This window comes from Lolium perenne, chromosome 5 (assembly GCF_019359855.2).
Source record: "Lolium perenne isolate Kyuss_39 chromosome 5, Kyuss_2.0, whole genome shotgun sequence".
In the NCBI taxonomy this organism is placed as follows: domain Eukaryota; kingdom Viridiplantae; phylum Streptophyta; class Magnoliopsida; order Poales; family Poaceae; genus Lolium; species Lolium perenne.
The window spans coordinates 266,446,853-266,462,049 of record NC_067248.2 but is presented as its reverse complement, the minus strand read 5'-3'; positions in this window follow the sequence as shown (position 1 = coordinate 266,462,049).

Below are 15,197 nucleotides of genomic sequence, written 5' to 3'. Positions count from 1 at the left end.
ATGGCCGAAACCCCAAATATATGTCAAAGGAAGAAGACACCAGTAGAATAACTACTTATAAAGACCCTGTGTAGGCGGTTTTAGCCCCAAACAATGGTCCATCGCAGAAATATGGCACCTCAGATGGTTTTGTTATGTTAAGTGCCTCCAAAAATATACTACGGGCTCTAAAAAAAAGGATCCCTGAGCCGGTTCAAATGAATAACCGTCTCTAGCACAGTGCACGACGAGCCAAAAATATTGGGCGCCTCCGAAAATACTAGTTTCGCAAGCGGGCGGATTTTCGGGCCGTCTGCACATTATACGGAAGCAGTCCATAATCGCGCCTGATTCCGACAATTTTTTTTTGGATGTGGTTGTTTTTAAAACCCATCTAAGGGTCAGGTCTGCCGTAATTCACGCTCGCGCCAACTCAAATATTTTGTATTCTGTTCCAATTTAAACACACACTTAGGCATATCCTAGTGGTGGGACGAGGTTGATTCCTTCCCACAAACATGTGTTTGAGCCTGGTGCTTGAAATATCACAATATTAAAACTTATTAAGTATCATCAAATGATGAGTTAATGTAACAACTCAGTGGCGCGTGTAGCGTGTGCGCGTGTCATTGAGCAGTCGCATCAGGCCATTAGTTGGTAATGATCAGTAAGTATTTTTATAGAATTATTTCTAGGTTTTCATTGAGTCATCATGATTGCAATTTTTGTGATTTTCTACTTGCATTGTTTAACATTTTATGGGATATTTTGCGACAATACATGTGAGAAGTAGAAGAAAAAAGTTTTGAAGTTCGTGTTGGCGTCAAGAAAAATATAATGTATTATGTTCCAATTTGAATGCATACTTAGGCATAAGGTTATGTGACAACTCATATGTTTTTTTAGTGTTGTATAAAAAATATATGTTTTATTTGCGTCATCGTGCTCACTGTTTCGGTGATCTTGTACTTGCATTGTTTAACATTTTGAGTTATTTGGTAAAAATAAATGTGAGAAGTGCAAGAACAAATATGGCAACTATTGTTTAGCATTTTTTGAAGTATTCAACTAAAATATGCATGTTAATTAAAATAAAATGCTAAACCATCAATTAAACGATGGAAAACATAGTTAAACTTCAACATACAAAAGTTTTACCAGTGAAGGGTGCACTTCGCTCCCTGCCACTGAAGGTAAAGGCGTGTGTCACCTGTATACTGTCACCGGTAATGCACACCTAGCAACTATTACGTCACCAGTTACACTGACTACTGGCAAATAAATCGTTAGCAGGGCATCGCCGGTAAGTTATTCATGTGGCGACCGGTGCTCACGAGTGTTGAAACGGTGACGATCATATATAATACGGAGCATGAACAACAGATCAGATCTCGTGACCATACTTTAAATAAGGTCACTCGTATGGGCTAAGGTGACTAAATCTCCAATTATTCCCAAATGAATGGCATGTTTGAGAATAGCAGAGGTCTGAAAGACTTGGCTAAACACTTACATATCGCTGAAAGCATTAGGGAACATGTTTTAGATTTTGTTGCCATTTCCGAGACGGGCAAACAGAATTACTCGACAAGTTTTCTAAATCGCCTGTCAGGCGGGGAAGACTTTGCTTGGGTATCCCGCCCGCCTCGGGGACGTTCTGGTGGCCTATTAGTTGGCATTCGAACTACAACCATGGAAATTTTGGATAATTCCGGAGGTGACTTTCATATTAAGCTTCACATCAGGAATAAGTCCGATAATTTCATATGGAGTTTGGTGTGAGCTGCCCAGGATGTTCATAAGCCCGCTTTTCTCCGGGAATTGGTTAATCTAGCGAAGGACAATCCACACCCTATTATCATAGGCGGGGATTTTAATTTGCTTAGATACCCTCATGAGAAGAGTAGGGGCAGATTTGACACCCACTGGCCTTTCTTATTCAACGCTGTGATTGACAGTTTAGATTTGAGAGAGGTTTCAATGGGCGGGAGACAATTCACTTGGGCGAATAGTCTCCCCGAGCCTACTTACGAGAAGTTGGATCGCGTATTGATGGACTCAGACTGGGAATTTAAATTCCCTCTAGTATCAGTACGGGTTCTTCCTCGGATTGAAGCTTTGTCAGATCACGCCCCAATTCTGTTGTCTACTGGTACACCCTTGCCGTCACGTAAACGTTCGTTCAAATTTGAACTTGGATGGCTTAATCGTGATGGCTTTTCGAATATGGTTAAATCTATCTGGGACAAACCCGTCGCTGGGAACACCCCAATCCAAAGGTGGAATAATAAATTACGCTCCATGCGTAGATACCTTGGAGGGTGGGCTAGGCAAATGTCGGGGCAGCTCAAAAAAGAGAAACTCACTCTATCATCAGATATTGATGCATTAGAGGCTCTTGCTGAAGTACGTCCACTGACAACGCATGAGATTGAACTTAAAAGTCAGTACAATGCTAAGTTGGTAGGCTTACTTCGTGAGGAGGAACTCAAATGGTACCAGAGATCTAAATCCCAGTTCTTGTTAGAAGGAGATTCGAATACGAGATACTTTCATAGTGTTGCCAATGGTCGACATAGAAAGAAACTCATTCACTCTCTGGTTCAAGATGAGGGGCTGATCGAAGGTCAGGAGCAATTAAAGTCCTATATTACTTCTTACTATAAAGGCCTTTTTGGTGCCCCGGAGGATTCAGATGTATCCATGGATGAATCCAGGATTGATGATATTCCCCAAGTGTCTCCTGAAGAAAACGCCATTCTTACCGCCCCTTATTCCGAGGAGGTGATAAGAAAAGCGGTATTTCAAATGGAACACAACAAGGCGCCAGGGCCCGATGGTTTCCCGGCTGAGTTCTACCAAACCTTTTGGGACATTATCAAGCTGGACCTATTGGACCTATTTGCCGAATTACATAATGGCCAACTGGATCTGTTCCGTATCAATTTTGGTGAAATTATTCTTTTACCAAAAGTTACTGACGCTGAACGGATCCAGCAATACAGACCAATATGCCTTCTAAATGTTTGTTTCAAGATTTTCACAAAAGTTGCTACCATTCGACTCAATTCAGTGGCAGATAAAGTGGTGCGTCCTTCTCAGACCGCTTTTATGCAAGGTAGAAACATCCTAGATGGGGTGGTCACCTTACATGAAACAATTCATGAGATGCACCGCAAAACGTTGAACGGGGTAATACTCAAGATCGACTTTGAAAAAGCCTACGATAAAGTCAAGTGGTCCTTTCTTCAACAGACCCTTAGGATGAAAGGTTTTTCTGAGGATTGGCGTGCTCTTATTAATAACTTTGTTTTTGGTGGGAGTGTTGCCATTAAGGTCAATGATGACATTGGCAAATACTTCCAGACCAAAAAAGGGTTGAGGCAAGGTGATCCGCTATCCCCAATGTTATTTAACATTGTGGCGGATATGCTTGCAATTATAATAGAGCGCGCTAAAATCGATGGTCAAATTGAAGGTGTAGTCCCCCACTTAGTTGATGGCGGCTTATCCATTCTTCAGTACGCTGATGACACAATTCTATTTATGGATCATGACTTGGAAAAGGCACGAAACCTGAAATTAATTCTTTCAGCATTCGAGCAGTTGTCCGGGCTTAAGATTAATTTCCATAAGAGCGAATTGTTTTGTTTCGGTGAAGCCGTCGAGGTTGCCAACTCATATGCTGAAATATTTGGCTGTGGGATTGGTTCTTTTCCAATTAGCTACCTGGGGATTCCGATACACTATCGGAGACTCACTTTGGCTGAATGGAAAATTGTTGAAGAAAGACTTCAAAAACGTCTTACTAGTTGGAAAGGAAAGTTACTATCCCTTGGTGGAAGATTAGTTCTCATTAACTCGGTACTCACAAATATGGTACTGTATATGATTTCTTTCTTCCAGTTACCGAAAGGAGTCTTGCATAGGTTGGATTATTTCCAATCAAGATTCTTTTGGCAAGGTGATAGTGAGAAGAAAAAATACCGGTTAACTAAATGGAGTGTGGTATGCCGTCCGAAAGATCAAGGTGGACTTGGTGTTCATGATCTTGAAGTTAAGAACAGGGCTTTGCTCGGTAAATGGCTAGCCAGGTTGTTAACGGAGGATGGGGTATGGCAACAACTTTTGCGGAAAAAGTATGTGGGCTCAAAGGCGATCTCTCAGGTCCTTTGGAAACCAGGAGATTCACATTTTTGGGCCGGTATCATGGCAACTAAGAAGTACTTTTTCCCATTTGGTTCATTCTCCATTAAGAATGGGGCAGAGATACGGTTCTGGGAGGATCGCTGGTTGGGAACAACCACTCTCCGTGAACAGTATCCGGCTTTGTACAATATTGTTCGTCACAAAGGGGATACCTTACAGAAGGTGATGGAACATTCGCCCCCCTCTATGACATTCAGGCGTGATCTTATCGGTCCTCGACTAGCTTCCTGGAATGAACTGCTTCAACGGTTAGGTTCTATCCAGCTGGTTCAGGGGACGGATGAATTCCGTTGGAGTCTCACCAAAAATGGCATATTTTCGGTTAGCTCCATGTACAAGGCATTATGCCTATCTGAACAACCGGTTTTAAATAATAAATCCATCTGGAAGATGAAGATACCTCTAAAAACAAAGGTCTTTGTATGGTATCTTCGTCGAGGTGTGATTCTTACTAAAGATAACCTTGTAAAGCGCAACTGGCAAGGTTGTACGAAATGTGTGTTTTGTCACGAGGAAGAGACAATAAAACACCTTTTATTCAACTGTCGAGTTGCTAGATCTATATGGGCAATCATTCAGATAGGTTCTACCTTATACCCTCCCCGTAGCATTGCAAACATTTTTGGCAATTGGCTTAATGGGGTGGATTCTAGGTACAAAACGATTATCAGAGTGGGAGCGATTGCGGTTGCATGGTCTCTTTGGCTATGTAGAAATGACAAGGTTTTTAATGACAAAAATTCTACTCTTATGCAGGTCATCTACCGGTGTACGGCTTTGCTCCGTTCATGGTCACCACTTCAGCGTTTGGAGGATCGCGACCTCTTTATGGAGGTGTCTACACGATTGGAGAACACGGCTATGGAGTTTATATCCCAACATGGGTGGCTGCATAGTCGGAGGATTGAAGCCAACGGAGCGTCATAGTAGTTGGCTTTTATCTTTTTTTTGTATCACTCTTTGATGGATCCTAGACTACTGAACGGCTGTGTGCATCCTGGTTATGCAGAGGCTGGGTGTAATGCTTAAAAGTTTTTGAGTAATAAAGCGCCCCTTATCGAAAAAAGTGACAGTTCATTATGATTAGGCACCATCATTTCGTGATTTAAAGAAACGTGCACGTTCGTGTGGAAAATATCATTAATAACATACCAGTGACAAGCCATGGAACGGATGTCTCTGACAAGCCATGGAACGGATGTCTCGTCAATTGTAGACTAGCACTGACGCATGCATTTTGTTTCTTTATGTCATTAATAGCTTACCATGAACGCCTTCATTTTGTTTCTCTATGTTATTAGTAGCTTACCATTGACACATGTATTTTGTTTCTCTACGTTAATTGTAGCTCATAAATAATGCATGCACTTTATTTTTGGATGTTAGTAGTAATTTTAAAATGACGTGCTCGTATGTTTACAACGGCGACAATACATAATTTCTTTTATATTATTTACTTTTAAGCTATGCTCAGAGTCCTTTTTGACACATAATTCACATTCACTATTTCGTTGAAAATGATATAAAAAGCGAGAAGAATACTTTCAAACGAGTGTGATTTAATAAACATGTGCTCTTGCATGCATCACTGTCCTACTAACATATTGCATGCAACCTTCCTCCTTAAAGACCCAATGTAAAATCATACTCCAGTATTTAATTAATTCCGACCATCTCCCCTACCTCCAGTTCAAATCAAAGTATTTAAAAGTCTTATGATCAGAACATAACTCGCACCTAGCCCCAAACAGAAAATGTCTCCATCTCTTTAATTTAAACACAACTGGTAAAAATTCGAAGTCATGTGTTGTAATTAACTTCATGTGGCCTCAACTGTGTTGAGCCATTTGTGATGAATTTTCAATCTTGCATCAAAACACGTCCTAATCCATCCTTGGATGTGTCAAAACACATTGTTTCAAGTACTGCTAACACATGTTCGGCACTTAACTTCTTCTTGAGTTCCCGAAAAAATTATTCACTTCTCTATCTAGTCAAATGGCACATTTTTCAATAAAAAAACTTCATAATTGGCCCGCAAATATTGGAAATCCTGCAATAAATCTCCGATAGTATCATGCTATGCCTAAGAATCCTTGAATTTCGTTAACATTCTTAGGTGCTAGCCATTCCAAAACTAACTTCACTCTATTTGGATTCACGACTATTACTTGTTGATCAAATGTCTAATAAATTCCACTTGTTCTAAACAAAATTAAGACTTGCTGAATTTGGCATACAACCTGATGTTTCCCTGAAGGCTTGAAGAACTATTCTCAGATGTTCCACATGATCCGATATGCTCTCAAAGTAAACAAGTATATCATATATAAAGATGAGCACAAACTTTTCCATATATGAAAAACTCATATTCTTTAGATTCATGAACGAATCTTGTGCATTGGCCAATCCAAATGATACCACTAAATACTCATGTCAAGCATATGTTCCACCTTGATCTTGGTCTAAAAATATCTAAATCTTAAATCAATCTTAGGAAACATTCCTTCGCCCTTAACTTGGTAAAATAGATCTTGTGTTCTAGGTAGAGGATATTTGTTCTTCATAGTCACAATGTTCAAATTCCAATAATCTTCAATCCGGTTATTCTTATCACCTTGGAAAATTATACGCCCCTTGCCTGTCTAAGTTCCTAATAGATACCGTTTTCTCTAAGCTCCTAATCAATCTGGGATACACCAACACATACCAAAGATTATTGCTATAATCTTTATGGGTATCACTATAGGGCAAAGTATGAAACTCCACATATTATCATAATCTATTCCATCATAAAAGTTTAGTGGACTTTTCCAGATAGTAGTGATTACCAGCACTACGGGAAAACACTACGTTGCCGTGCGACCAATCGCACGGCAAAGGGGCCTATTTGCACGGCAAAGGATTTGCCGTGCGTCGGCGCACGGCAGCGTCTGCACGGCAACGCCCTCGACGGCAAAGAAGACATTGCCGTGCGCCTGACCAAACCGCACGGCAAAGGCTCGTTGCCGTGCGCGCTCTCGTTGCCGTGCGCTCGAGCGTTTGCCGTGCGCGCGCTCGTTGCCGTGCGCCCACTCCTTTGCCGTGCGCGCCGTCTCTGCCGTGCGTCCTGGAGGCTGCCGTGCGCCCAGACGTTGCCGTGCGCCCCGACGCTGCCGTGCCACCAAACGCTGCCGTGCGCCCCGACGCTGCCGTGCGCCCCGACGTTGCCGTGCGCCCGCTCGTTGCCGTGCTTCTCCCTCTTTGCCGTGCGCCCACTCCCCAGACGCACGGCAAAGGATTCTCCAGGGACACACTGGCTTCCCAGGAGAACAGGCTTGCGCCACGTGGCGCCTTTGCCGTGTGTATGCACACGGCAAAGTGACCAAATGTCCTTTGCCGTGTGCATACACACGGCAAAGGCCCCTGGTTTTTTCATTTTTTTTCTGTTTTTCTTTATTCCCTGCATTTCAAAATTGCATTTCACATATATATAACATATACAACATATATATTCACCATAGCATCACCAAACACATGAACAACACCACAAATACATCGAGCACACATAGTTTATGCATAACAAGTGCAATGTCCACAAATACATCAAGTACAAGTGCAATGTCCACAAATACATCAACACACATCAAGTACAAGTACAATCCATAACGGGAAAGTCCACAAATCCATCAAGACCATGCCATCAACCTTATTGTCCTCCTCCGCTTCCGCCGGCCTCATTGTCATTGCCTTGTGACATAAAATCTATAAGCAGGTTGATGGAATTAACATGCATTTGCATATTGAACACTTGAACAAGCACAAGTAGCGGGTTGGGCACAAGCGTAGGAGGACTCACCGAGGTTCATGCTCCGGATGATGTTCATGTTGTTGACGGTGATAGGTGTCCCCGGGGTCTGAGTGGGCGGTGGCGGCATCCACATGGAGTAAGGTGGAGGAGGAAGACTCCCCGGTGGAGAAGACAGAGCCGTCTGGCTCATGAGCCAGCTCATCTGTGCCTGCTGCTGCTGCATCATCTGCTGCTGCTGTTGCATCTGCTGCATCATCTGTGTCTGCTGCTGCTGGTACTCCAGAATCTGCCGCTCCATGTTCCGTGCGTGCTCCTGGGCCGCCTGCTCCTTCGCTGCCATCTCCTCCTACGTTGTGTTGCCGCGATGTCATTAACATTTCAATGGAAAGCATGTAAAGGAAATGTAGAGACCCGAGGAAGAACATACCCGTAACCGCTCGACAGCTAGATCCGAAGCCCGTGGCCGGGGCTCTACCTCAGGCTGGCCGCTCTTACGACCACGACGGATCTGGCGGAGAGAGGGAACCCTCGCTGGGTCGACGCACCCGTCACCAAACCATAGGCGGCCATGCTTCAAGCCTTCTCCCGCAAGCACCGCGACCTCAGGGTCAAAGTCCTCGGCCTCTGGATTGGCGTCCTCGCCGTGCTTCTGCTTGAACTTGGAGACATACGCCGTGCACTGGGTCTCGGATTGCGGGTTAACCCACAAGGACCCCGTCTCAGGATCAGGCGTCTTCCTTTGCTTCATCTTCTTTAGCACGGCAAAGACGTTAGGCTTCGCTCCTGTCCTGACTTCCTGCAAAAGAGAACATGTAATTGAGTGAAGTGACACACCCTTGCGGAGTTAACAAATATATAACATGAATTCAAAGAATGAAGGAACCATTAATTTGCTCACCTCCTTCTGCAGGTGAAGAGAGATGGGGATGCTGCCTTGGATATGCGATCCACCTCGCATCTCTGCCCGCTTCGCCTTGCCCTCCTCGTGCTTCTTGAGGTACTGGGGGCATGTCCACCACATGACCATCGCACGAAAGCACCTATCGTCGTTGCCGACGTCCTGAGGAGGGTTCTACATGCACAAGATAAACCCATTATGGTAAAATAAACTACATGGCGATAAAGAAATCAATAACACATAAATGCAAATACCTGCAAGTACTGCCACGGCTGCATGAGCGTGTCGCGAGCGTCCTCCTTACTCATGTGGACGAAGCGGTCGGCGTGCCAGTCGCGGACGCATTGAATACGTGCCTCGTAGTGCATGCCAGTCACCCTCTTCCTTGCAAGCTGGTGTAGGACATCATCGCACGCATTCTCCTTGCCCTCGGCCCTCTTGAAGTATTTCTGCAACCATGCACATAGGTAAAACAAGGGGCATTAGTGCAATTATTGTGAACCAAGGAGAGTGTATGAATGGTAAGAAGTCAAAAGTCACGTACCCAGAATTTGGCAACAACCATATCCGCCGCGGTGCCGCGGCCAAGAGGATCTTCCGCGAGGCTGTAGTGCGCCCACCTCCAAGCTACGTCGCAGCCACCAGTAGGGAAGTTGACTATCCCAGGGAAATACCACCTAAGTAGGCCCCCAAGGATGTTCGAGTACCCACGTGGCGGTCTCTGCGTCGGGTCTTCAAGCTGGAACGAGCTGCACCATGAAACGACAACATCAATATGTATGTGATAATAATTTTGATAATGACAAAATTGCGATAACGAAATGCCAAAAAATAACATGTACCTCCTTCCATAGGGCACAAGAACAACGTGCCTGTAGCGCCAGCTTCTCAGCGAGGGGAGCTGTGTTATCCCACGCCGATATGGCTTCCTATCACGTGGCCTCAGCCTCTCCAAAGCTGGAACGTACTGGTAATCCTCCGGCTCACACCACTCTAGGCTTGGATCAGGATCGAACACTAAGTTCCCCAACCCCTCATCCTCCGAGAGGTCCTCCTCGTCCCCCTCCTCCTGGTCCTCCCCACCCCCCTCCTCCTCCTGGTCCTCCCCACCCACCTCCTCCTCGTCCTCCCGACCCACCTCCTCCTCCTCGTCATCATCATCGGCTGCGGGAGGGGGGCTAGGACTAGGAGTGAGTACCCGCGTCGCATTCTTCCTACGCGGCCGCCCTGTGGGAGCGACAGGAGGGGGGCTAGGAGGGGGGCTAGGTGGGGGCCCCCGCCTCGAAGTCCCTACACCTACCAAGTCCTTGAGCTTCTTTTTAAGACCGCCACCCCTTTTTTTTGGCGGCATGCTTCAATCACCTGCAAACACAAATGAAGAGAGTGGTTTATTAGTACGCAATATTGTAAAGAGATAAATATTAGTGAAAGCAACAGAAATATAAGTAGATGAACATTAATGAAAGCAACAAATAATGCAAAAGGATGAACATTAATTAATTAGTGGAAGCAACAAATAGCTACCATAGAGTTCTCTCAAACATAGCACGTAGTTCTTACAAATAACCTAGCTAGACAATCTCTATTACACGGAGTTATTACAAATAGGCTAGCCTCACAATTAATACTACATAGATCAGTAGCCTGTGTCGCCATCCGTGATTGGACCGCGTGTCTCCTCATCGTCATCAGGCTCGGCGAACCAATAATCATCAATGAAACCTGGAGGTGGTCCATCTGCATCGAGGTCAATCCCTGCTTTGAACGCCTCGAGCAAACTCAGGTCTTCCGGGGCACGAACATCCTCGGCTTCATCTTCTCGCATTGTCTCCATCCATGCCCGCGTCTTCTTGTTCATCGTCTACGACCATGTCATCGATAGTCGGCAAGCCGATTGTGAAATGGCCGGGGAGCCCTTCTTCCTGATAAAACTCGACACTCCTTGCTGTGGGGTCTACGCGGCGGTAATCGTCCTTGTTTGGCGGGGGCGGCCTATTGCGTGAAGGCACCGTCATCACAACATCCCATCCATGTAGACGTTTTGTCGGGTTTCTGCACGCGTATGGGAGATAGAATACTTGAAAGGCCTGGGTTGCCAAGATGTACACATCCTCTCCCTTATAAATGGAGTTCCTTTCAACTTCGACCAACCCAATTTCAGGATCCCGTCTCACCCGACGTGGGTCAAACCAATGGCATTTGAAGACGACGGGATTTAGCCCTTTGTGAAACCCGTAATTCAGCTCGTATATACCCTCGACTCTTCCATAGTAATGGAGCCCATCATCACCTTGACATACCACCCCACTATTTATTGTCTTCGCGTTGGGCCGGCTTGTTGTGTATTGATGGGTCTGGAAGCGATACCCGTTCACGTCATATGAGTTGAACGCTTCTACGGAATGGTCAAAGCCCCTAGCAATTTTTCTTAGCTCTGACTTCATCTCTTTGTCAGTTCTTGCCTACAAGTTTAGCACAAGAAGTTTAGAACGAGAAATGACCGATAAATGTAGGAAGTGCTAGCTAATTTGGATAGAATAGTACCAAATTACAAAACCAGCTACTGAAACCGAAACCGCCTCCCTTATCGAAAATTTGCTTGGATTCTTCCGGGGTAGGCTCCCTGTGGGTATTCTTCCAATGTATAGCCTTGAATTTCCTATACCGATGAAAAGAGGAAGAGTTAGCCACGAACATACGAGTGAACGTTTGCGAATAATTAAATGGTTCGCACTTACTCGATGTACGGCTTCACTTCGACCATGGTGTTTAAGACATACGAGTGGATCAAGGTCCGCTCAGGTAGGTCCGTTCTGTACGGCTTCGAGCCACTTGACTTGCCACCAAGCCCCACGAAGATGCTAAGCTTGGGTACTTCTTCATTGTTGGCGGCATTTAAACGGAGGACCGGGTTGTGCTTTGTGGGAATGTTGGGATCATAGTGCTTAGTGGTGAAGTTTGCCACCTCCACGTTCAGGACTGCCTTGGCTATGGATGCTTCGATCTTGCATTTATTGCCAGTCATTTGACGAAGCTTTTGTTTCTCTCTCGGGACCAAACTGCCAACGGCCCCAATTGGGCCCCCTTTAAGCACTCCTCCGCGAGGTGCAGGATCATGTGTTGCATCGGATTAAAAAACCCCTGGAGGAAAGATCTTCTCCGGATCGCAAAGCAACACGGGTGCCTCTTCAGCCAGCTTCTCAATCACTATAGTGACAAACTCCCGAGCACAAATCGGCAGGAAGAAAAAACTCAACCTCGCTAGCACTCGCCAAGTCTTCTCAGGGACATAGCCTCGAATCATCACCGGCATTATCCGCTCAAGCCATATGTGGTAGTCATGACTCTTCAGTCCTTGTACTCGCAGCGTTTCAATGTTCAGGCCCCTCATCCAGTTGGCTGCGAACCCATCGGGGAAAAACAAGGAGTCCTTCATCCATTGGAAGACCTCCCTTTTTTGGGCCTTTGTGAGGCAGAACGGAGCGTGTGGCTTAGTCCAAGTTTTTTTGGCACCATTAGGTGGCTGCATGTTCAACTCCGGCCTATCACACCACCTTTCTTGATCAATTCGAGCCTTTATGTTATCCTTCGTCTTCTCAGTGTCCACAATCGTGCTCCAAATGGCTTCACTGATATTCTTCTCGGTGTGCATTACATCAATGTTATGCGGGAGCTCGAGAAACTCAAAGTAAGGGAGCTTCCATAAGCACGGCTTGTGAGTCCATTGGTGTGTCTCCCCATATCCTAAGAAACCATTCCCATCAGGGCTAGGCTGAAGAGCATCTAACTCGGCCTTGATTTCCGTTCCGGTCTTCGGAATTGGCTTCGGGCCACGGACAACACGGCCTTTCTTGAAACTCTTTACATCACTCCTGTATGCATGCCTCCGCTCAAGGAACTGTCGAGCTTCATCAAAGCATGAATACTTGCCTCCCTTGTTTAGCCAGAAGAAAGTCACGGCACATGCACTTGCTGTGGGCAAGGCCACTTCCCATGTGTACACCACCCGCAGAACAAAGCACGTGCTTTGGCAGGTCATGCAGGGACGTGTGGTACCACACATACATATCGAAGTACTCCTTCTTTGATGCGTCATATGTTCGGATCCCGCGACCTTCCCAGCCACGAACCAAGTCATCCACCAGCGGTTCCAGGTACACATTCATGTTCTTGCCCGGGTATTTGGGCCCTGGGATTATCATCGACACAAACATGTTCTCTGATCTCATGCAGACGCCAGGGGGGAGGTTCATGGGAATAACAAACACTGGCCAACAACTGTATACTGCAGCCGACATACCATATGGATTGAACCCATCAGTTGATATCGCAACTGCTACGCTCCTCGGGTCACCTGCTTTCAGTGGAAATTTCTTCACAAAGTTCTTCCATGCAGTACCATCCGACGGATGTATCATCTTGTCGGTGTATCTGTTTCCTTCCACGGCCCACCTCATCTGCTGGGCAGTATCCTCGGTCATGAAGAGCCGCTGGATCCTCGGTAGAACTGGAAGATAGCGGAGGATATTCTTGGCAACCGTGGTCTGCCTCTTCTGACCATCACCATTGCGGTCTACCTCAAAGTACCTAGAGGAATTGCATTTGATGCAATAATTTGTGTCAGCGTGCTCCTCTCTGAATAGCATGCATCCCTTTGGACAAGCGTGTATCTGCTGAGATGACATCTTAAGGTCACTGAGCAATTTGGTCGAATAGTAGAAGTTTTGCGGCAAGAGGTGCCCTTTCGGCAGAAGGCTGCCTACGATGACCAGAAGTTCATCGAACCCATCTCTGCACAAGTTCCTATGGCACTTCAAGGCCATAAGGCGAGCGATGGCATCTAGTTGGGTAACCTCTGTATTTTCATGTAGGGGTTTCTGCGAAGCAAACAGAGCCTCATAGTACTCCTTTGTGTTTTCCTCCGGGTCCTCACTTGTCTCCGCATCCTGAGGTGTCTCCACCTCTACATGAGAGCTTTCAGGCACATTACCATTAGCCAAGTTTTCTAAGCACCTATCAAAACCAGTGTCATATTCCCCCCTAGGTTGAATCTGCCGCACCTCCTTCCTAGCACGTTTCTTTGCCTTTTCTCCATGGTAAGTCCAAATCCTGTAGGACGGTGTGAACCCAAACTTGATCAGGTGCATACTCATAGTTTCCTTGTCCTGTGCCTTTCGGTTAGCGCACTTACTACAAGGGCACCAAACACTTATAGGTCTGCTAGGGATGGCAAACGCCCTATCCACAAACTGCTCGGTCTTTTCTCCCCATTCATCAGTATAGTTCCACTGACTGATTCTGCCATCGTACATCCAGCCACGATTATCCATCCTCTAATCAGCAACAAAACAGACGAACATAGCATTTATATATCAAATAGGAAATAAATGCATCATATATTTATTTATTTTACGCGTGCATCAACCTGAAACTCTACTAGGTGGGCTCCTAGCAGCCGCCGGATCCGTAGATTGAGTACGTTCTCCCAGCTCTACCCCGATCCGAGACAGAATTTCGGCAGCACCTCCCCGCTGCTCTCCCGATACACGTCTCGGCAAAAAGCCGAGAGGGGTGTGCATCCGGAGAACAACGGGGAGGCGCTACCGAAATCCTGTCTCGGATCGGGGTAGAGCTGGGAGAACGTACCCAACTACGCATCCGCCGGCTGTCCCGATAAATGCCGTAAGAGTTACGGTTCATAATATGCGAGACCACTAATGCATATTTATCCGCGTAACCCTTACGGTCGGGAAGAGACGCCTAGGTATCGCGACAGACTTGGTGATCTAGACACAAAGAAAAACCTAGGTACAAGAGAGGCGAACGGATTCTCACCCTCGAAGCGTGATCGACAACAAGCGAAGAAGATCAACGACCCTCTGAGAGAATCGCCGAAGAAGATCCGGAACGCCCCGTCAAACACCCCCGCGACGCCGCCCCTCGTGTCCACCTCGAAGCATCGCCTGCATAACAAGAAAAATAGTCATGCAACTGAACAAGAATTTTTTACAATAGTGGTATAACAATATTACTTCACCATAAAGAATTTCCTTCCGACACATTATCTTATATCTACCATATGTGCCTAGTTTTAACATATCCGTATCATAAAACAACTATGCTAAAACAGGCACAAGGGTCATAAAACCGCTTTCAGCAGATGCATAGGCAATATATCATCTACATGTAACAACTAAGGCGTATCCAAGATGGTCAATATTTAATTTGAAATTTTACACACATATTTTTGCACAATTGTTGCATTTGAGCATATACTCCCGCGTATGCCGTCAATAGCTGGTTCTATGCGACGGGGAGGGT